The sequence below is a fragment of the Narcine bancroftii genome, chromosome 2 (genome assembly GCF_036971445.1).
Source record: "Narcine bancroftii isolate sNarBan1 chromosome 2, sNarBan1.hap1, whole genome shotgun sequence".
NCBI lineage: Eukaryota > Metazoa > Chordata > Chondrichthyes > Torpediniformes > Narcinidae > Narcine > Narcine bancroftii.
The window spans coordinates 272,674,756-272,698,555 of NC_091470.1; positions in this window are offsets into that span (position 1 = coordinate 272,674,756).

Here is a 23,800-nt window from a genome sequence, read left to right on the forward strand (position 1 = left end):
TTTCCCCGACTCTGATTCCCTGCCACTGATTCCCCGCCCCTGATTCCCCACCTCTGATTCCCCATATCTGATTCCCCGCCTCTGTTTCCCCAGCTCTGATTCCCCACCTCTGATTCCCCAGCTCTGATTCTCTGCCACTGATTCCCCGCCCCTGATTCCCCACCTCTGATTCCCCATATCTGATTCCCCGCCTCTGTTTCCCCAGCTCTGATTCCCTGCCTCTGATTCCCTGCCCTGATTCCCCATCTCTGTTTCACCGCCTTTGATTCGCCACCTCTGATTCCCCATATCTGATTCCCCGCCTCTGTTTCCCCGCCTCTGATTCCCTGCCTCTGATTCCCAACCTCTGATTCCACACCTCTGATTCCCCTTATCTGATTCCCCGCCTCTATTTCCCCATATCTGATTCCCCGCCTCTGATTCCCCAACTCTGATTCCCCGCCTCTGTTTCCCTGCCTCTGATTCCCGGCCTTTGTTTCCCCATATCTGATTCCCCTCCTCTGATTCCCCAACTCTGATTCCCCGCCTCTGATTCCCCAGCTCTGATTCCCCGCCTTTTATTCCCGGCCTCTGATTCCCTGCCACTGATTCCCCGCCCCTGATTCCCCACCTCTGATTCCCCATATCTGATTCCCCGCCTCTGTTTCCCCAGCTCTGATTCCCCACCTCTGATTCCCCAGCTCTGATTCCCTGCCTCTGATATCCGGCATCCGATTCCCTGCCTCTGATTTCCCGCCTCTGATTCCCCGTCTCTGATTCCCCGCCTCTGATTCCCCGTGTCTGATTCCCTGCCTCTGATTCCCCGCCTCTGATTCCCCGCGTCTGATTCCCTGCCACTGATTCCCTGCCCCTGATTCCCCACCTCCGATTCCCCATATCTGATTCCCCGCCTCTGTTTCCCCATATCTGATTCACCGCCTCTGACTCCCCAACTCTGATTCCCCTCCTCTAATTCGCCAGCTATGATTCCCTGCCTCTGATTCCCTGCGTCTGATTCCCTTCCTCTGATTCCCCGCCTCTGATTCCCCTTCTCTGATTCACCACCTCTGAATCCCCACCTCTGATTCCCCATCTCTGATTCCGCACATCCAATTCCCTGCCTCTGATTCCCCGCCTCTGATACCCCGCCTCTGATTCCCTGCCTCTGATTCGCAACCTCTAATTCCCCACCTCTGATTCCCCATATCTGATTCCCCGCCTCTGTTTCCCTGACTCTGATTCCCCGCCTCTGATTCCCCAGCTCTGATTCCCCGCCTTTTATTCCCGGCCTCTGATTCCCTGCCACTGATTCCCCGCCCCTGATTCCCCACCTCTGATTCCCCATATCTGATTCCCCGCCTCTGTTTCCCCAGCTCTGATTCCCCACCTCTGATTCCCCAGCTCTGATTTCCCGCCTCTGATTCCCCCGTCTCTGATTCCCCGCCTCTGATTCCCCGTGTCTGATTCCCTGCCTCTGATTCCCCGCCTCTGATTCCCCGCGTCTGATTCCCTGCCACTGATTCCCTGCCCCTGATTCCCCACCTCTGATTCCCCATATCTGATTCCCCGCCTCTGTTTCCCTGCCTCTGATTCCCCGCCTCTGTTTCCCCATATCTGATTCCCCGCCTCTGATTCCCCAACTCTGATTCCCCTCCTCTAATTCGCCAGCTATGATTCCCCGCCTCTGATTCCCTGCATCTGATTCCCTGTCTCTGATTCCCCGCCTCTGATTCCCCTTCTCTGATTCACCACCTCTGAATCCCCACCTCTGATTCCCCATCTCTGATTCCGCACATCCGATTCCCTGCCTCTGATTCCCCGCCTCTGATTCCCCGCCTCTGATTCCCTGCCTCTGATTCGCAACCTCTAATTCCCCACCTCTGATTCCCCATATCTGATTCCCCGCCTCTGTTTCCCTGCCTCTGATTCCCGGCCTCTGTTTCCCCATATCTTATTCCCCTCCTCTGATTCCCCAACTCTGATTCCCCGCCTCTGATTCCCCAGCTCTGATTCCCCGCCTTTTATTCCCGGCCTCTGATTCCCTGCCACTGATTCCCCGCCCCTGATTCCCCACCTCTGATTCCCCATATCTGATTCCCCGCCTCTGTTTCCCCAGCTCTGATTCCCCACCTCTGATTCCCCAGCTCTGATTCTCTGCCACAGATTCCCCGCCCCTGATTCCCCACCTCTGATTCCCCATATCTGAATCCCCGCCTCTGTTTCCCCAGCTCTGATTCCCTGCCTCTGATTCCCTGCCCTGATTCCCCATCTCTGTTTCACCGCCTTTGATTCGCCACCTCTGATTCCCCATATCTGTTTCCCCGCCTCTGTTTCCCCGCGTCTGATTCCCTCCCTCTGATTCCCAACCTCTGATTCCACACCTCTGATTCCCCATATCTGATTCCCCGCCTCTATTTCCCCATATCTGATTCCCCGCCTCTGATTCCCCAACTCTGATTCCCCGCCTCTGTTTCCCCAGCTCTGATTCCCCGCCTCTGATTCCCGGCGTCCGATTCCCTGCCTCTATTTCCCCGCCTCTGATTCCCCATCTCTGATCCCCCGCCTCTGATTCCCCGTGTCTGATTCCCTGCCTCTGATTCCCCGCCTCTGATTCCCCGCCTCTGATTCCCTGCCACTGATTCCCTGCCCCTGATTCCCCACTTCTGATTCCCCATATCTGATTCCCCGCCTGTTTCCCCGCCTCTGATTCCCCGCCTCTGATTCCCCATATCTGATTCCCTGCCTCTGATTCCCCAACTCTGATACCCCGTCTCTGATTCCCCAGCTCTGAATCCCCGCCTCTGATTCCCCGCGTCTGATTCCCTGCCTCTGATTCCCCGCCTTGATTCCCCATCTCTGATTCACAACCTCTGATTCCCCACCTCTGATTCCCCATATCTGATTCCCTGCATCTGTTTCCCCGCCTCTGATTCCCCGCCTCTGATTCCCCATATCTGATTCCCCGGCTCTGATTGCCCACCTCTGATTCCCCGCCTCTGATTCGCCAGCTCTGATTCCCCGCCTCTGATTCCCCGCATCTGATTCCCTGCCTCTGATTCCCCGCCTCTGATTCCCCATCTCTGATTCACCGCCTTTGATTCGCCACCTCTCATTCCCCATATCTGATTCCCCACCTCTGTTTCCCCGCCTCTGATTCCCTGCCACTGATTCCCCGCCCCTGATTCCCCACCTCTGATTCCCCATATCTTATTCCCCGCCTCTGTTCCCCCCCTCCGATTCCCAGCCTCTGATTCCCCATATCTTATTCCCCGCCTCTGTTCCCCCCCTCCGATTCCCAGCCTCTGATTCCCCGCCTCTGATTCCCCGCCTCTGATTCCCCATATCTGATTCCCCGCCTCATTTTCCCCATATCTGCTTCGCCGCCTCTGATTCCCCAACTCTGATTCCCCTCCTGTGATTCCCCAGCTCTGATTTCCCGCCTCTGATTTCCGGCATCCGATTCCCTGCCTCTGATTCCCCGCCTCTGATTCCCTATCTCTGATTCCCCGCCTCTGATTCCCCGTGTCTGATTCCCTGCCTCTGATTCCCCGCCTCTGATTCCCCGCGTCTGATTCCCTGCCACTGATTCCCTGCCCCTGATTCCCCACCTCTGATTCCCCATATCTGATTCCCCACCTCTGTTTCCCCACCTCTGATTCCCCTCCTCTGTTTCCCCAAATCTGATTCACCGCCTCTGATTCCCCAACTCTGATTCCCCTCCTCTAATTCGCCAGCTATGATTCCCCGCCTCTGATTCCCTGCGTCTGATTCCCTGCCTCTGATTCCCCGCCTCTGATTCCCCTTCTCTGATTCACCACCTCTGAATCCCCACCTCTGATTCCCCATCTCTGATTCCGCACATCCAATTCCCTGCCTCTGATTCCCCGCCTCTGATTCCCCGCCTCTGATTCCCTGCCTCTGATTCGCAACCTCTAATTCCCCACCTCTGATTCCCCATATCTGATTCCCCGCCTCTGATTCCCCGTGTCTGATTCCCTGCCTCTGATTCCCCGCCTCTGATTCCCCGCGTCTGATTCCCTGCCACTGATTCCCTGCCTCAGATTCCCTGCCCTGATTCCCAATCTCTGTTTCACCGCCTTTGATTCGCCACCTCTGATTCCCCATATCTGATTCCCCGCCTCTGTTTCCCCGCCTCTGATTCCCTGCCTCTGATTCCCAACCTCTGATTCCACACCTCTGATTCCCCATATCTGATTCCCCGCCTCTATTTCCCCATATCTGATTCCCCGCCTCTGATTCCCCAACTCTGATTCCCCGCCTCTGATTCCCCAGCTCTGATTCCCGGCCTCTGATTCCCGGCGTCCGATTCCCTGCCTCTGATTCCCCGCCTCTGATTCCCCATCTCTGATTCCCCGCCTCTGATTCCCCGTGTCTGATTCCCTGCCTCTGATTCCACGCCTCTGCTTCCCCGCCTCTGATTCCCTGCCACTGATTCCCTGCCCCTGATTCCCCACTTCTGATTCCCCATATCTGATTCCCCGCCTCTGTTTCCCCGCCTCTGATTCCCCGCCTCTGATTCCCCATATCTGATTCCCGGCCTCTGATTCCCCAACTCTGATTCCCCGCCTCTGATTCCCCAGCTCTGAATCCCCGCCTCTGATTCCCCGCCTCTGATTCTCCATATCTCATTCCCCGCCTCTGAATCCCCATCTCTGATTCCCGGACTCTGATTCCCCACCTCTGATTCCCGGCCTCTTATTCCCAGCATTTGATTCCCGGCCTCTGATTCGCAACCTCTAATTCCCCACCTCTGATTCCCCATATCTGATTCCCCTCCTCTGATTCCCCAACTCTGATTCCCCGCCTCTGATTCCCCAGCTCTGATTCCCCGCCTTTTATTCCCGGCCTCTGATTCCCTGCCACTGATTCCCCGCCCCTGATTCCCCACCTCTGATTCCCCATCTCTGATTCACCGCCTCTGATTCCCCACCTCTGATTCCCCATCTCTGATTCCGCACATCCGATTCCCTGCCTCTGATTCCCCGACTCTGATTCCACACCTCTGATTCCCCAGCTCTGATTCCCCGCCTCTGATTCCCCGCGTCTGATTCCCTGCCTCTGATTCCCCGCCTCTGATTCCCCATCTCTGATTCCCCACCTCTGATTCCCCGTGTCTGATTCCCTGCCTCTGATTCCCCGCCTATGATTCCCTGCCTCTGATTCCCTGCCACTGATTCCCCGCCCCTGATTCCCCACCTCTGATTCCCCATATCTTATTCCCCGCCTCTGTTTCCCCCCCTCTGATTCCCAGCCTCTGATTCCCCATATCTGATTCCCCGCCTCTGATTCCCCATATCTGATTCCCCGCCTCTATTTCCCCATATCTGCTTCCCCGCCTCTGATTCCCCAACTCTGATTCCCCGCCTCTGTTTCCCCAGCTCTGATTCCCCGCCTCTGATTCCCGGCGTCCGATTCCCTGCCTCTGATTCCCCGCCTCTGATTCCCCATCTCTGATCCCCCGCCTCTGATTCCCCGTGTATGATTCCCTGCCTCTGATTCCCAACCTCTGATTCCACACCTCTGATTCCCCATATCTGATTCCCCGCCTCTATTTCCCCATATCTGATTCCCCGCCTCTGATTCCCCAACTCTGATTCCCCGCCTCTGATACCCGGCGTCCGATTCCCTGCCTCTGATTCCCCGCCTCTGATTCCCCATCTCTGATTCCCCGCCTCTGATTCCCCGTGTCTGATTCCCTGCCTCTGATTCCCCGCCTCTGATTCCCCGCCTCTGATTCCCTGCCACTGATTCCCTGCCCCTGATTCTCCACCTCTGATTCCCCATATCTGATTCCCCGCCTCTGTTTCCCCGCCTCTGATTCCCTGCCTCTGATTCCCCATATCTGATTCCCTTCCTCTGATTCCCCAACTCTGATCCCCCGCCTCTGATTCCCCAGCTCTGAATCCCCGCCTCTGATTCCCCGCATCTGATTCCCTGCCTCTGATTCCCCGCCTTGATTCCCCATCTCTGATTCACAACCTCTGATTCCCCACCTCTGATTCCCCATATCTGATTCCCCGCCTCTGTTTCCCCATATCTGATTCCCCGGCTCTGATTGCCCACCTCTGATTCCCCGCCTCTGATTCGCCAGCTCTGATTCGCCGCCTCTGATCCCCCATCTCTGATTCACCGCCTTTGATTCGCCACCTCTGATTCCCCATATCTGATTCACCACCTCTGTTTCCCCGCCTCTGATTCCCCGCCTCTGATTCTCCATATCTCATTCCCCGCCTCTGAATCCCATCTCTGATTCCCGGACTCTGATTCCCAGCATCTGATTCCCGGCCTCTGATTCCCGGCCTCTGATTCCCCGCTTCTGATTCTGATTCCCTGCCTCTGATTCCCCATCTCTGATTCACCACCTCTGATTCCCTGCCTCTGATTCCCCACCTCTGATTCCCCATATCTGATTCCCCGCCTCTGTTTCCCCGCCTCTGATTCCCCGCCTCTGTTTCCCCACCTCTGATTCCCCATATCTAATTCCCCGCCTCTCTTTGCCCGCCTCTGATTCCCCGCCTCTGTTTCCCCATATCTGATTCCCCGCCTCTGAATCCCCAACTCTGATTCCCTGCCTCTGATTCACCAGCTCTGATTCCCCGCCTTTGATTCCCCCCGTCTGATTCCCAGCCTCTGAATCCCCGTGTCTGATTTCCTGCCTCTGATTCCCCGCCTCTGATTCCCCATCTCTGATTCACCGCCTCTGATTCCCCACCTCTGATTCCCCATCTCTGATTCCGCACATCCGATTCCCTGCCTCTGATTCCCCGACTCTGATTCCCCACCTCTGATTCCCCAGCTCTGATTCCCCGCCTCTGATTCCCCGCGTCTGATTCCCTGCCTCTGATTCCCCGCCTCTGATTCCCCATCTCTGATTCCCCACCTCTGATTCCCCGTGTCTGATTCCCTGCCTCTGAATCCCCGCCTCTGATTCCCCGCCTCTGATTCACTGCCACTGATTACCCGCCCCTGATTCCCCACCTCTGATTCCCCATATCTTATTCCCCGCCTCTGTTTCCCCCCCTCTGATTCCCAGCCTCTGATTCCCCATATCTGATTCCCCGCCTCTGATTCCCCATATCTGATTCCCCACCTCTGATTCCCCATATCTGATTCCCCGCCTCTGTTTCCCCAGCTCTGATTCCCTGCCTCTGATTCCCCGCCTCTGATTCCCCGCCTCTGATTCCCTGCCTCTGATTCGCAACCTCTAATTCCCCACCTCTGTTTCCCCATATCTGATTCCCCGCCTCTGTTTCCCTGCCTCTGATTCCCGGCCTCTGTTTCCCCATATCTGATTCCCCTCCTCTGATTCCCCAACTCTGATTCCCCGCCTCTGATTCCCCAGCTCTGATTCCCCGCCTTTTATTCCCGGCCTCTGATTCCCTGCCACTGATTCCCCACCCCTGATTCCCCACCTCTGATTCCCCATATCTGATTCCCCGCCTCTGTTTCCCCAGCTCTGATTCCCCACCTCTGTTTCCCCAGCTCTGATTCTCTGCCACTGATTCCCCGCCCCTGATTCCCCACCTCTGATTCTCCATATCTGATTCCCCGCCTCTGTTTCCCCAGCTCTGATTCCCTGCCTCTGATTCCCTGCCCTGATTCCCCATCTCTGTTTCACCGCCTTTGATTCGCCACCTCTGATTCCCCATATCTGATTCCCCGCCTCTGTTTCCCCGCCTCTGATTCCCTGCCTCTGATTCCCAACCTCTGATTCCACACCTCTGATTCCCCTTATCTGATTCCCCGCCTCTATTTCCCCATATCTGATTCCCCGCCTCTGATTCCCCAACTCTGATTCCCCGCCTCTGTTTCCCTGCCTCTGATTCCCGGCCTCTGTTTCCCCATATCTGATTCCACTCCTCTGATTCCCCAACTCTGATTCCCCGCCTCTGATTCCCCAGCTCTGATTCCCCGCCTCTGATTCCCCAGCTCTGATTCCCCGCCTTTTATTCCCGGCCTCTGATTCCCTGCCACTGATTCCCCGCCCCTGATTCCCCACCTCTGATTCCCCATATCTGATTCCCCGCCTCTGTTTCCCCAGCTCTGATTCCCCACCTCTGATTCCCCAGCTCTGATTCCCTGCCTCTGATTTCCGGCATCCGATTCCCTGCCTCTGATTTCCCGCCTCTGATTCCCCGTCTCTGATTCCCCGCCTCTGATTCCCCGTGTCTGATTCCCTGCCTCTGATTCCCCGCCTCTGATTCCCCGCATCTGATTCCCTGCCACTGATTCCCTGCCCCTGATTCCCCACCTCTGATTCCCCATATCTGATTCCCCGCCTCTGTTTCCCCATATCTGATTCACCGCCTCTGATTCCCCAACTCTGATTCCCCTCCTCTAATTCGCCAGCTATGATTCCCTGCCTCTGATTCCCTGCGTCTGATTCCCTGCCTCTGATTCCCCGCCTCTGATTCCCCTTCTCTGATTCACCACCTCTGAATCCCCACCTCTGATTCCCCATCTCTGATTCCGCACATCCAATTCCCTGCCTCTGATTCCCCGCCTCTGATACCCCGCCTCTGATTCCCTGCCTCTGATTCGCAACCTCTAATTCCCCACCTCTGATTCCCCATATCTGATTCCCCGCCTCTGTTTCCCTGCCTCTGATTCCCGGCCTCTGTTTCCCCATATCTGATTCCCCTCCTCTGATTCCCCAACTCTGATTCCCCGCCTCTGATTCCCCAGCTCTGATTCCCCGCCTTTTATTCCCGGCCTCTGATTCCCTGCCACTGATTCCCCGCCCCTGATTCCCCACCTCTGATTCCCCATATCTGATTCCCCGCCTCTGTTTCCCCAGCTCTGATTCCCCAGCTCTGATTCCCCAGCTCTGATTTCCCGCCTCTGATTCCCCGTCTCTGATTCCCCGCCTCTGATTCCCCGTGTCTGATTCCCTGCCTCTGATTCCCCGCCTCTGATTCCCCGCGTCTGATTCCCTGCCACTGATTCCCTGCCCCTGATTCCCCACTTCTGATTCCCCATATCTGATTCCCCGCCTCTGTTTCCCCGCCTCTGATTCCCCGCCTCTGATTCCCCATATCTGATTCCCGGCCTCTGATTCCCCAACTCTGATTCCCCGCCTCTGATTCCCCAGCTCTGAATCCCCGCCTCTGATTCCCCGCCTCTGATTCTCCATATCTCATTCCCCGCCTCTGAATCCCCATCTCTGATTCCCGGACTCTGATTCCCCACCTCTGATTCCCGGCCTCTTATTCCCAGCATTTGATTCCCGGCCTCTGATTCGCAACCTCTAATTCCCCACCTCTGATTCCCCATATCTGATTCCCAGCCTCTGTTTCCCTGCCTCTGAATCCCGGCCTCTGTTTCCCCATATCTGATTCCCCTCCTCTGATTCCCCAACTCTGATTCCCCGCCTCTGATTCCCCAGCTCTGATTCCCCGCCTTTTATTCCCGGCCTCTGATTCCCTGCCACTGATTCCCCGCCCCTGATTCCCCACCTCTGATTCCCCATCTCTGATTCACCGCCTCTGATTCCCCACCTCTGATTCCCCATCTCTGATTCCGCACATCCGATTCCCTGCCTCTGATTCCCCGACTCTGATTCCACACCTCTGATTCCCCAGCTCTGATTCCCCGCCTCTGATTCCCCGCGTCTGATTCCCTGCCTCTGATTCCCCGCCTCTGATTCCCCATCTCTGATTCCCCACCTCTGATTCCCCGTGTCTGATTCCCTGCCTCTGATTCCCCGCCTATGATTCCCTGCCTCTGATTCCCTGCCACTGATTCCCCGCCCCTGATTCCCCACCTCTGATTCCCCATATCTTATTCCCCGCCTCTGTTTCCCCCCCTCTGATTCCCAGCCTCTGATTCCCCATATCTGATTCCCCGCCTCTGATTCCCCATATCTGATTCCCCGCCTCTATTTCCCCATATCTGCTTCCCCGCCTCTGATTCCCCAACTCTGATTCCCCGCCTCTGTTTCCCCAGCTCTGATTCCCCGCCTCTGATTCCCGGCGTCCGATTCCCTGCCTCTGATTCCCCGCCTCTGATTCCCCATCTCTGATCCCCCGCCTCTGATTCCCCGTGTATGATTCCCTGCCTCTGATTCCCAACCTCTGATTCCACACCTCTGATTCCCCATATCTGATTCCCCGCCTCTATTTCCCCATATCTGATTCCCCGCCTCTGATTCCCCAACTCTGATTCCCCGCCTCTGATACCCGGCGTCCGATTCCCTGCCTCTGATTCCCCGCCTCTGATTCCCCATCTCTGATTCCCCGCCTCTGATTCCCCGTGTCTGATTCCCTGCCTCTGATTCCCCGCCTCTGATTCCCCGCCTCTGATTCCCTGCCACTGATTCCCTGCCCCTGATTCCCCACCTCTGATTCCCCATATCTGATTCCCCGCCTCTGTTTCCCCGCCTCTGATTCCCTGCCTCTGATTCCCCATATCTGATTCCCTTCCTCTGATTCCCCAACTCTGATTCCCCGCCTCTGATTCCCCAGCTCTGAATCCCCGCCTCTGATTCCCCGCATCTGATTCCCTGCCTCTGATTCCCCGCCTTGATTCCCCATCTCTGATTCACAACCTCTGATTCCCCACCTCTGATTCCCCATATCTGATTCCCCGCCTCTGTATCCCCATATCTGATTCCCCGGCTCTGATTGCCCACCTCTGATTCCCCGCCTCTGATTCGCCAGCTCTGAATCGCCGCCTCTGATCCCCCATCTCTGATTCACCGCCTTTGATTCGCCACCTCTGATTCCCCATATCTGATTCACCACCTCTGTTTCCCCGCCTCTGATTCCCCGCCTCTGATTCTCCATATCTCATTCCCCGCCTCTGAATCCCATCTCTGATTCCCGGACTCTGATTCCCAGCATCTGATTCCCGGCCTCTGATTCCCGGCCTCTGATTCCCCGCTTCTGATTCTGATTCCCTGCCTCTGATTCCCCATCTCTGATTCACCACCTCTGATTCCCTGCCTCTGATTCCCCACCTCTGATTCCCCATATCTGATTCCCCGCCTCTGTTTCCCCGCCTCTGATTCCCCGCCTCTGTTTCCCCACCTCTGATTCCCCATATCTAATTCCCCGCCTCTCTTTGCCCGCCTCTGATTCCCCGCCTCTGTTTCCCCATATCTGATTCCCCGCCTCTGAATCCCCAACTCTGATTCCCTGCCTCTGATTCACCAGCTCTGATTCCCCGCCTTTGATTCCCCCCGTCTGATTCCCAGCCTCTGAATCCCCGTGTCTGATTTCCTGCCTCTGATTCCCCGCCTCTGATTCCCCATCTCTGATTCACCGCCTCTGATTCCCCACCTCTGATTCCCCATCTCTGATTCCGCACATCCGATTCCCTGCCTCTGATTCCCCGACTCTGATTCCCCACCTCTGATTCCCCAGCTCTGATTCCCCGCCTCTGATTCCCCGCGTCTGATTCCCTGCCTCTGATTCCCCGCCTCTGATTCCCCATCTCTGATTCCCCACCTCTGATTCCCCGTGTCTGATTCCCTGCCTCTGAATCCCCGCCTCTGATTCCCCGCCTCTGATTCCCTGCCACTGATTACCCGCCCCTGATTCCCCACCTCTGATTCCCCATATCTTATTCCCCGCCTCTGTTTCCCCCCCTCTGATTCCCAGCCTCTGATTCCCCATATCTGATTCCCCGCCTCTGATTCCCCATATCTGATTCCCCACCTCTGATTCCCCATATCTGATTCCCCGCCTCTGTTTCCCCAGCTCTGATTCCCTGCCTCTGATTCCCCGCCTCTGATTCCCCGCCTCTGATTCCCTGCCTCTGATTCGCAACCTCTAATTCCCCACCTCTGTTTCCCCATATCTGATTCCCCGCCTCTGTTTCCCTGCCTCTGATTCCCGGCCTCTGTTTCCCCATATCTGATTCCCCTCCTCTGATTCCCCAACTCTGATTCCCCGCCTCTGATTCCCCAGCTCTGATTCCCCGCCTTTTATTCCCGGCCTCTGATTCCCTGCCACTGATTCCCCGCCCCTGATTCCCCACCTCTGATTCCCCATATCTGATTCCCCGCCTCTGTTTCCCCAGCTCTGATTCCCCACCTCTGATTCCCCATCTCTGATTCCGCACATCCGATTCCCTGCCTCTGATTCCCCGACTCTGATTCCACACCTCTGATTCCCCAGCTCTGATTCCCCGCCTCTGATTCCCCGCGTCTGATTCCCTGCCTCTGATTCCCCGCCTCTGATTCCCCATCTCTGATTCCCCACCTCTGATTCCCCGTGTCTGATTCCCTGCCTCTGATTCCCCGCCTATGATTCCCTGCCTCTGATTCCCTGCCACTGATTCCCCGCCCCTGATTCCCCACCTCTGATTCCCCATATCTTATTCCCCGCCTCTGTTTCCCCCCCTCTGATTCCCAGCCTCTGATTCCCCATATCTGATTCCCCGCCTCTGATTCCCCATATCTGATTCCCCGCCTCTATTTCCCCATATCTGCTTCCCCGCCTCTGATTCCCCAACTCTGATTCCCCGCCTCTGTTTCCCCAGCTCTGATTCCCCGCCTCTGATTCCCGGCGTCCGATTCCCTGCCTCTGATTCCCCGCCTCTGATTCCCCATCTCTGATCCCCCGCCTCTGATTCCCCGTGTATGATTCCCTGCCTCTGATTCCCAACCTCTGATTCCACACCTCTGATTCCCCATATCTGATTCCCCGCCTCTATTTCCCCATATCTGATTCCCCGCCTCTGATTCCCCAACTCTGATTCCCCGCCTCTGATACCCGGCGTCCGATTCCCTGCCTCTGATTCCCCGCCTCTGATTCCCCATCTCTGATTCCCCGCCTCTGATTCCCCGTGTCTGATTCCCTGCCTCTGATTCCCCGCCTCTGATTCCCCGCCTCTGATTCCCTGCCACTGATTCCCTGCCCCTGATTCCCCACCTCTGATTCCCCATATCTGATTCCCCGCCTCTGTTTCCCCGCCTCTGATTCCCTGCCTCTGATTCCCCATATCTGATTCCCTTCCTCTGATTCCCCAACTCTGATTCCCCGCCTCTGATTCCCCAGCTCTGAATCCCCGCCTCTGATTCCCCGCATCTGATTCCCTGCCTCTGATTCCCCGCCTTGATTCCCCATCTCTGATTCACAACCTCTGATTCCCCACCTCTGATTCCCCATACCTGATTCCCCGCCTCTGTTTCCCCATATCTGATTCCCCGGCTCTGATTGCCCACCTCTGATTCCCCGCCTCTGATTCGCCAGCTCTGATTCGCCGCCTCTGATCCCCCATCTCTGATTCACCGCCTTTGATTCGCCACCTCTGATTCCCCATATCTGATTCACCACCTCTGTTTCCCCGCCTCTGATTCCCCGCCTCTGATTCTCCATATCTCATTCCCCGCCTCTGAATCCCATCTCTGATTCCCGGACTCTGATTCCCAGCATCTGATTCCCGGCCTCTGATTCCCGGCCTCTGATTCCCCGCTTCTGATTCTGATTCCCTGCCTCTGATTCCCCATCTCTGATTCACCACCTCTGATTCCCTGCCTCTGATTCCCCACCTCTGATTCCCCATATCTGATTCCCCGCCTCTGTTTCCCCGCCTCTGATTCCCCGCCTCTGTTTCCCCACCTCTGATTCCCCATATCTAATTCCCCGCCTCTCTTTGCCCGCCTCTGATTCCCCGCCTCTGTTTCCCCATATCTGATTCCCCGCCTCTGAATCCCCAACTCTGATTCCCTGCCTCTGATTCACCAGCTCTGATTCCCCGCCTTTGATTCCCCCCGTCTGATTCCCAGCCTCTGAATCCCCGTGTCTGATTTCCTGCCTCTGATTCCCCGCCTCTGATTCCCCATCTCTGATTCACCGCCTCTGATTCCCGGCCTCTGTTTCCCCATATCTGATTCCACTCCTCTGATTCCCCAACTCTGATTCCCCGCCTCTGATTCCCCAGCTCTGATTCCCCGCCTCTGATTCCCCAGCTCTGATTCCCCGCCTTTTATTCCCGGCCTCTGATTCCCTGCCACTGATTCCCCGCCCCTGATTCCCCACCTCTGATTCCCCATATCTGATTCCCCGCCTCTGTTTCCCCAGCTCTGATTCCCCACCTCTGATTCCCCAGCTCTGATTCCCTGCCTCTGATTTCCGGCATCCGATTCCCTGCCTCTGATTTCCCGCCTCTGATTCCCCGTCTCTGATTCCCCACCTCTGATTCCCCGTGTCTGATTCCCTGCCTCTGATTCCCCGCCTCTGATTCCCCGCATCTGATTCCCTGCCACTGATTCCCTGCCCCTGATTCCCCACCTCTGATTCCCCATATCTGATTCCCCGCCTCTGTTTCCCCATATCTGATTCACCGCCTCTGATTCCCCAACTCTGATTCCCCTCCTCTAATTCGCCAGCTATGATTCCCTGCCTCTGATTCCCTGCGTCTGATTCCCTGCCTCTGATTCCCCGCCTCTGATTCCCCTTCTCTGATTCACCACCTCTGAATCCCCACCTCTGATTCCCCATCTCTGATTCCGCACATCCAATTCCCTGCCTCTGATTCCCCGCCTCTGATACCCCGCCTCTGATTCCCTGCCTCTGATTCGCAACCTCTAATTCCCCACCTCTGATTCCCCATATCTGATTCCCCGCCTCTGTTTCCCTGCCTCTGATTCCCGGCCTCTGTTTCCCCATATCTGATTCCCCTCCTCTGATTCCCCAACTCTGATTCCCCGCCTCTGATTCCCCAGCTCTGATTCCCCGCCTTTTATTCCCGGCCTCTGATTCCCTGCCACTGATTCCCCGCCCCTGATTCCCCACCTCTGATTCCCCATATCTGATTCCCCGCCTCTGTTTCCCCAGCTCTGATTCCCCAGCTCTGATTCCCCAGCTCTGATTTCCCGCCTCTGATTCCCCGTCTCTGATTCCCCGCCTCTGATTCCCCGTGTCTGATTCCCTGCCTCTGATTCCCCGCCTCTGATTCCCCGCGTCTGATTCCCTGCCACTGATTCCCTGCCCCTGATTCCCCACTTCTGATTCCCCATATCTGATTCCCCGCCTCTGTTTCCCCGCCTCTGATTCCCCGCCTCTGATTCCCCATATCTGATTCCCGGCCTCTGATTCCCCAACTCTGATTCCCCGCCTCTGATTCCCCAGCTCTGAATCCCCGCCTCTGATTCCCCGCCTCTGATTCTCCATATCTCATTCCCCGCCTCTGAATCCCCATCTCTGATTCCCGGACTCTGATTCCCCACCTCTGATTCCCGGCCTCTTATTCCCAGCATTTGATTCCCGGCCTCTGATTCGCAACCTCTAATTCCCCACCTCTGATTCCCCATATCTGATTCCCAGCCTCTGTTTCCCTGCCTCTGAATCCCGGCCTCTGTTTCCCCATATCTGATTCCCCTCCTCTGATTCCCCAACTCTGATACCCCGCCTCTGATTCCCCAGATCTGATTCCCCGCCTTTTATTCCCGGCCTCTGATTCCCTGCCACTGATTCCCCGCCCCTGATTCCCCACCTCTGATTCCCCATCTCTGATTCACCGCCTCTGATTCCCCACCTCTGATTCCCCATCTCTGATTCCGCACATCCGATTCCCTGCCTCTGATTCCCCGACTCTGATTCCACACCTCTGATTCCCCAGCTCTGATTCCCCGCCTCTGATTCCCCGCGTCTGATTCCCTGCCTCTGATTCCCCGCCTCTGATTCCCCATCTCTGATTCCACACCTCTGATTCCCCGTGTCTGATTCCCTGCCTCTGATTCCCCGCCTATGATTCCCTGCCTCTGATTCCCTGCCACTGATTCCCCGCCCCTGATTCCCCACCTCTGATTCCCCATATCTTATTCCCCGCCTCTGTTTCCCCCCCTCTGATTCCCAGCCTCTGATTCCCCATATCTGATTCCCCGCCTCTGATTCCCCATATCTGATTCCCCGCCTCTATTTCCCCATATCTGCTTCCCCGCCTCTGATTCCCCAACTCTGATTCCCCGCCTCTGTTTCCCCAGCTATGATTCCCCGCCTCTGATTCCCGGCGTCCGATTCCCTGCCTCTGATTCCCCGCCTCTGATTCCCCATCTCTGATCCCCCGCCTCTGATTCCCCGTGTATGATTCCCTGCCTCTGATTCCCAACCTCTGATTCCACACCTCTGATTCCCCATATCTGATTCCCCGCCTCTATTTCCCATATCTGATTCCCCGCCTCTGATTCCCCAACTCTGATTCCCCGCCTCTGATACCCGGCGTCCGATTCCCTGCCTCTGATTCCCCGCCTCTGATTCCCCATCTCTGATTCCCCGCCTCTGATTCCCCGTGTCTGATTCCCTGCCTCTGATTCCCCGCCTCTGATTCCCCGCCTCTGATTCCCTGCCACTGATTCCCTGCCCCTGATTCCCCACCTCTGATTCCCCATATCTGATTCCCCGCCTCTGTTTCCCCGCCTCTGATTCCCTGCCTCTGATTCCCCATATCTGATTCCCTTCCTCTGATTCCCCAACTCTGATTCCCCGCCTCTGATTCCCCAGCTCTGAATCCCCGCCTCTGATTCCCCGCATCTGATTCCCTGCCTCTGATTCCCCGCCTTGATTCCCCATCTCTGATTCACAACCTCTGATTCCCCACCTCTGATTCCCCATATCTGATTCCCCGCCTCAGTTTCCCCATATCTGATTCCCCGGCTCTGATTGCCCACCTCTGATTCCCCGCCTCTGATTCGCCAGCTCTGATTCGCCGCCTCTGATCCCCCATCTCTGATTCACCGCCTTTGATTCGCCACCTCTGATTCCCCATATCTGATTCACCACCTCTGTTTCCCCGCCTCTGATTCCCCGCCTCTGATTCTCCATATCTCATTCCCCGCCTCTGAATCCCATCTCTGATTCCCGGACTCTGATTCCCAGCATCTGATTCCCGGCCTCTGATTCCCGGCCTCTGATTCCCCGCTTCTGATTCTGATTCCCTGCCTCTGATTCCCCATCTCTGATTCACCACCTCTGATTCCCTGCCTCTGATTCCCCACCTCTGATTCCCCATATCTGATTCCCCGCCTCTGTTTCCCCGCCTCTGATTCCCCGCCTCTGTTTCCCCACCTCTGATTCCCCATATCTAATTCCCCGCCTCTCTTTGCCCGCCTCTGATTCCCCGCCTCTGTTTCCCCATATCTGATTCCCCGCCTCTGAATCCCCAACTCTGATTCCCTGCCTCTGATTCACCAGCTCTGATTCCCCGCCTTTGATTCCCCCCGTCTGATTCCCAGCCTCTGAATCCCCGTGTCTGATTTCCTGCCTCTGATTCCCCGCCTCTGATTCCCCATCTCTGATTCACCGCCTCTGATTCCCCACCTCTGATTCCCCATCTCTGATTCCGCACATCCGATTCCCTGCCTCTGATTCCCCGACTCTGATTCCCCACCTTTGATTCCCCAGCTCTGATTCCCCGCCTCTGATTCCCCGCGTCTGATTCCCTGCCTCTGATTCCCCGCCTCTGATTCCCCATCTCTGATTCCCCACCTCTGATTCCCCGTGTCTGATTCCCTGCCTCTGAATCCCCGCCTCTGATTCCCCGCCTCTGATTCCCTGCCACTGATTACCCGCCCCTGATTCCCCACCTCTGATTCCCCATATCTTATTCCCCGCCTCTGTTTCCCCCCCTCTGATTCCCAGCCTCTGATTCCCCATATCTGATTCCCCGCCTCTGATTCCCCATATCTGATTCCCCACCTCTGATTCCCCATATCTGATTCCCCGCCTCTGTTTCCCCAGCTCTGATTCCCTGCCTCTGATTCCCCGCCTCTGATTCCCCGCCTCTGATTCCCTGCCTCTGATTCGCAACCTCTAATTCCCCACCTCTGTTTCCCCATATCTGATTCCCCGCCTCTGTTTCCCTGCCTCTGATTCCCGGCCTCTGTTTCCCCATATCTGATTCCCCTCCTCTGATTCCCCAACTCTGATTCCCCGCCTCTGATTCCCCAGCTCTGATTCCCCGCCTTTTATTCCCGGCCTCTGATTCCCTGCCACTGATTCCCCGCCCCTGATTCCCCACCTCTGATTCCCCATATCTGAATCCCCGCCTCTGTTTCCCCAGCTCTGATTCCCCACCTCTGATTCCCCAGCTCTGATTCTCTGCCACTGATTCCCCGCCCCTGATTCCCCACCTCTGATTCTCCATATCTGATTCCCCGCCTCTGTTTCCCCAGCTCTGATTCCCTGCCTCTGATTCCCTGCCCTGATTCCCCATCTCTGTTTCACCGCCTTTGATTCGCCACCTCTGATTCCCCATATCTGATTCCCCGCCTCTGTTTCCCCGCCTCTGATTCCCTGCCTCTGATTCCCAACCTCTGATTCCACACCTCTGATTCCCCTTATCTGATTCCCCGCCTCTATTTCCCCATATCTGATTCCCCGCCTCTGATTCCCCAACTCTGATTCCCCGCCTCTGTTTCCCTGCCTCTGATTCCCGGCCTCTGTTTCCCCATATCTGATTCCACTCCTCTGTTTCCCCAACTCTGATTCCCCGCCTCTGATTCCCCAGCTCTGATTCCCCGCCTCTGATTCCCCAGCTCTGATTCCCCGCCTTTTATTCCCGGCCTCTGATTCCCTGCCACTGATTCCCCGCCCCTGATTCCCCACCTCTGATTCCCCATATCTGATTCCCCGCCTCTGTTTCCCCAGCTCTGATTCCCCACCTCTGATTCCCCAGCTCTGATTCCCTGCCTCTGATTTCCGGCATCCGATTCCCTGCCTCTGATTTCCCGCCTCTGATTCCCCGTCTCTGATTCCCCGCCTCTGATTCCCCGTGTCTGATTCCCTGCCTCTGATTCCCCGCCTCTGATTCCCCGCATCTGATTCCCTGCCACTGATTCCCTGCCCCTGATTCCCCACCTCTGATTCCCCATATCTGATTCCCCGCCTCTGTTTCCCCATATCTGATTCACCGCCTCTGATTCCCCAACTCTGATTCCCCTCCTCTAATTCGCCAGCTATGATTCCCTGCCTCTGATTCCCTGCGTCTGATTCCCTGCCTCTGATTCCCCGCCTCTGATTCCCCTTCTCTGATTCACCACCTCTGAATCCCCACCTCTGATTCCCCATCTCTGATTCCGCACATCCAATTCCCTGCCTCTGATTCCCCGCCTCTGATACCCCGCCTCTGATTCCCTGCCTCTGATTCGCAACCTCTAATTCCCCACCTCTGATTCCCCATATCTGATTCCCCGCCTCTGTTTCCCTGCCTCTGATTCCCGGCCTCTGTTTCCCCATATCTGATTCCCCTCCTCTGATTCCCCAACTCTGATTCCCCGCCTCTGATTCCCCAGCTCTGATTCCCCGCCTTTTATTCCCGGCCTCTGATTCCCTGCCACTGATTCCCCGCCCCTGATTCCCCACCTCTGATTCCCCATATCTGATTCCCCGCCTCTGTTTCCCCAGCTCTGATTCCCCAGCTCTGATTCCCCAGCTCTGATTTCCCGCCTCTGATTCCCCGTCTCTGATTCCCCGCCTCTGATTCCCCGTGTCTGATTCCCTGCCTCTGATTCCCCGCCTCTGATTCCCCGCGTCTGATTCCCTGCCACTGATTCCCTGCCCCTGATTCCCCACCTCTGATTCCCCATATCTGATTCCCCGCCTCTGTTTCCCTGCCTCTGATTCCCCGCCTCTGTTTCCCCATATCTGATTCCCCGCCTCTGATTCCCCAACTCTGATTCCCCTCCTCTAATTCGCCAGCTATGATTCCCCGCCTCTGATTCCCTGCATCTGATTCCCTGCCTCTGATTCCCCGCCTCTGATTCCCCTTCTCTGATTCACCACCTCTGAATCCCCACCTCTGATTCCCCATCTCTGATTCCGCACATCCGATTCCCTGCCTCTGATTCCCCGCCTCTGATTCCCCGCCTCTGATTCCCTGCCTCTGATTCGCAACCTCTAATTCCCCACCTCTGATTCCCCATATCTGATTCCCCGCCTTTGTTTCCCTGCCTCTGATTCCCGGCCTCTGTTTCCCCATATCTGATTCCCCTCCTCTGATTCCCCAACTCTGATTCCCCGCCTCTGATTCCCCAGCTCTGATTCCCCGCCTTTCATTCCCGGCCTCTGATTCCCTGCCACTGATTCCCCGCCCCTGATTCCCCACCTCTGATTCCCCATATCTGATTCCCCGCCTCTGTTTCCCCAGCTCTGATTCCCCACCTCTGATTCCCCAGCTCTGATTCTCTGCCACTGATTCCCCGCCCCTGATTCCCCACCTCTGATTCCCCATATCTGAATCCCCGCCTCTGTTTCCCCAGCTCTGATTCCCTGCCTCTGATTCCCTGCCCTGATTCCCCATCTCTGTTTCACCGCCTTTGATTCGCCACCTCTGATTCCCCATATCTGATTCCCCGCCTCTGTTTCCCCGCGTCTGATTCCCTGCCTCTGATTCCCAACCTCTGATTCCACACCTCTGATTCCCCATATCTGATTCCCCGCCTCTATTTCCCCATATCTGATTCCCCGCCTCTGATTCCCCAACTCTGATTCCCCGCCTCTGTTTCCCCAGCTCTGATTCCCCACCTCTGATTCCCGGCGTCCGATTCCCTGCCTCTGATTCCCCGCCTCTGATTCCCCATCTCTGATCCCCCGCCTCTGATTCCCCGTATCTGATTCCCTGCCTCTGATTCCCCGCCTCTGATTCCCCGCCTCTGATTCCCTGCCACTGATTCCCTGCCCCTGATTCCCCACTTCTGATTCCCCATATCTGATTCCCCGCCTGTTTCCCCGCCTCTGATTCCCCGCCTCTGATTCCCCATATCTGATTCCCTGCCTCTGATTCCCCGCGTCTGATTCCCTGCCTCTGATTCCCCGCCTTGATTCCCCATCTCTGATTCACAACCTCTGATTCCCCACCTCTGATTCCCCATATCTGATTCCCTGCATCTGTTTCCCCGCCTCTGATTCCCCGCCTCTGATTCCCCATATCTGATTCCCCGGCTCTGATTGCCCACCTCTGATTCCCCGCCTCTGATTCGCCAGCTCTGATTCCCCGCCTCTGATTCCCCGCATCTGATTCCCTGCCTCTAATTCCCCGCCTCTGATTCCCCATCTCTGATTCACCGCCTTTGATTCGCCACCTCTGATTCCCCATATCTGATTCCCCACCTCTGTTTCCCCGCCTCTGATTCCCTGCCACTGATTCCCCGCCCCTGATTCCCCACCTCTGATTCCCCACCTCTGATTCCCCATATCTTATTCCCCGCCTCTGTTTCCCCCCCTCTGATTCCCAGCCTCTGATTCCCCATATCTGATTCCCCGCCTCTGATTCCCCGCCTCATTTTCCCCATATCTGCTTCGCCGCCTCTGATTCCCCAACTCTGATTCCCCTCCTGTGATTCCCCAGCTCTGATTTCCCGCCTCTGATTTCCGGCATCCGATTCCCTGCCTCTGATTCCCCACCTCTGATTCCCTATCTCTGATTCCCCGCCTCTGATTCCCCGTGTCTGATTCCCTTCCTCTGATTCCCCGCCTCTGATTCCCCGCGTCTGATTCCCTGCCACTGATTCCCTGCCCCTGATTCCCCACCTCTGATTCCCCATATCTGATTCCCCACCTCTGTTTCCCCGCCTCTGATTCCCCGCCTCTGTTTCCCCATATCTGATTCACCGCCTCTGATTCCCCAACTCTGATTCCCCTCCTCTAATTCGCCAGCTATGATTCCACGCCTCTGATTCCCTGCGTCTGATTCCCTGCCTCTGATTCCCCGCCTCTGATTCCCCTTCTCTGATTCACCACCTCTGAATCCCCACCTCTGATTCCCCATCTCTGATTCCGCACATCCAATTCCCTGCCTCTGATTCCCCGCCTCTGATTCCACGCCTCTGATTCCCTGCCTCTGATTCGCAACCTCTAATTCCCCACCTCTGATTCCCCATATCTGATTCCCCGCCTCTGATTCCCCGTGTCTGATTCCCTGCCTCTGATTCCCCGCCTCTGATTCCCCGCGTCTGATTCCCTGCCACTGATTCCCTGCCTCAGATTCCCTGCCCTGATTCCCCATCTCTGTTTCACCGCCTTTGATTCGCCACCTCTGATTCCCCATATCTGATTCCCCGCCTCTGTTTCCCCGCCTCTGATTCCCTGCCTCTGATTCCCAACCTCTGATTCCACACCTCTGATTCCCCATATCTGATTCCCCGCCTCTATTTCCCCATATCTGATTCCCCGCCTCTGATTCCCCAACTCTGATTCCCCGCCTCTGATTCCCCAGCTCTGATTCCCGGCCTCTGATTCCCGGCGTCCGATTCCCTGCCTCTGATTCCCCGCCTCTGATTCCCCATCTCTGATTCCCCGCCTCTGATTCCCCGTGTCTGATTCCCCGCCTCTAATTCCCCGCATCCGATTCCCCATATCTGATTCCCCGCCTCTGTTTCCCCGCCTCTGATTCCCCGCCTCTGTTTCCCCGCCTCTGATTCCCCGCCTCTGATTCCCCATATCTGATTCCCTGCCTCTGATTCCCCAACTCTGATACCCCGCCTCTGATTTCCCAGCTCTGAATCCCCGCCTCTGATTCCCCGCGTCTGATTCCCTAATCAGAGGCGGGGAATCAGAGGCAGGGAATCATAGGCAGGGAATCGGATGTGCGGAATCAGAGATGGGGAATCAGATGCCGGGAATCAGAGGTGGTGAATCAGAGATGGGGAATCAGAGGCGGGGAATCAGAGGCAGGGAATCAGACGCGGGGAATCAGAGGCAAGGAATCATAGCTGGCGAATCAGAGACGGGGAATCAGAGGTGGGGAATCAGAGGCGGGGAATCAGATATGGGGAATTAGAGGCGGGGAATCAGTGGCAGGGAAGCAGAGGCGGGGAATCAGAGGCGGGGAATCAGAGGCGGGGAATCAGACACGGGGAATCAGAGGTGCGGAATCAGAGATGGGGTATCAGAGGCGGGGAATCAGAGGCAGGGAATCAGACGCGGGGAATCAGAGGCGGGGAATCAGAGCTGGGGAATCAGAGGCAGGGAAACAGAGGCGGGGAATCAGAGGCTGGGAATCAGAGGGGGGGAAACAGAGGCGGGGAATAAGATATGGGGAATCAGAGGTGGGGAATCAGGGTCGGGGAATCAGTGGCAGGGAAGCAGAGGTGGGGAATCAGAGGCGGGGAATCAGAGGCAGGGAATCAGACACGGGGAATCAGAGGTGGGGAATCAGATATGGGGATTCAGAGGTGGCGAATCAAAGGCGGTGAATCAGAGATGGGGAATCAGAGGCGGGGAATCAGAGGCGGGGAATCAGATATGGGGATACAGAGGCGGGGAATCAAAGGCGGGGAAACAGAGGCGGGGAATCAGATATGGGGAATCAGATGCGGGGAATCAGAGGCGGGGAATCAGAGCTAGGGAATCAGAGGCGGGGAATCAGAGCTAGGGAATCAGAGGCGGGGAATCAGAGTTGGGGCATCAGAGGTGGGGAATTAGATATGGGGAAACAGAGGCGGGGAATCAGAGGCGGGGAAACAGAGGCGGGGAATCAGATATGGCGAATCAGAGGTGGGGAATCAGAGGCAGGGTATCAGATGTGCGGAATCAGAGATGGGGAATCAGAGGCAGGGATTCAGAATCAGAAGCGGGGAATCAGAGGCCGGGAATTAGAGGCCGGGAATCAGAGGTGGGGATTCAGAGGCGGGGAATGAGATATGGGGAGTCAGAGGCGGGGAATCAGAGCTGGGGAATCAGAGGCGGGGAATCAGAGTTGGGGAATCAGAGCCGGGGAATTAGATATGGGGAAACAGAGGTGGGGAATCAGAGGCGGGGAAACAGAGGCGGGGAATCAGATATGGGAAATCAGAGGTGGGGAATCAGAGGTTGGGAATCAGAGGCGGGGAATCAGATATGGGGAATCAGAGGCGGAG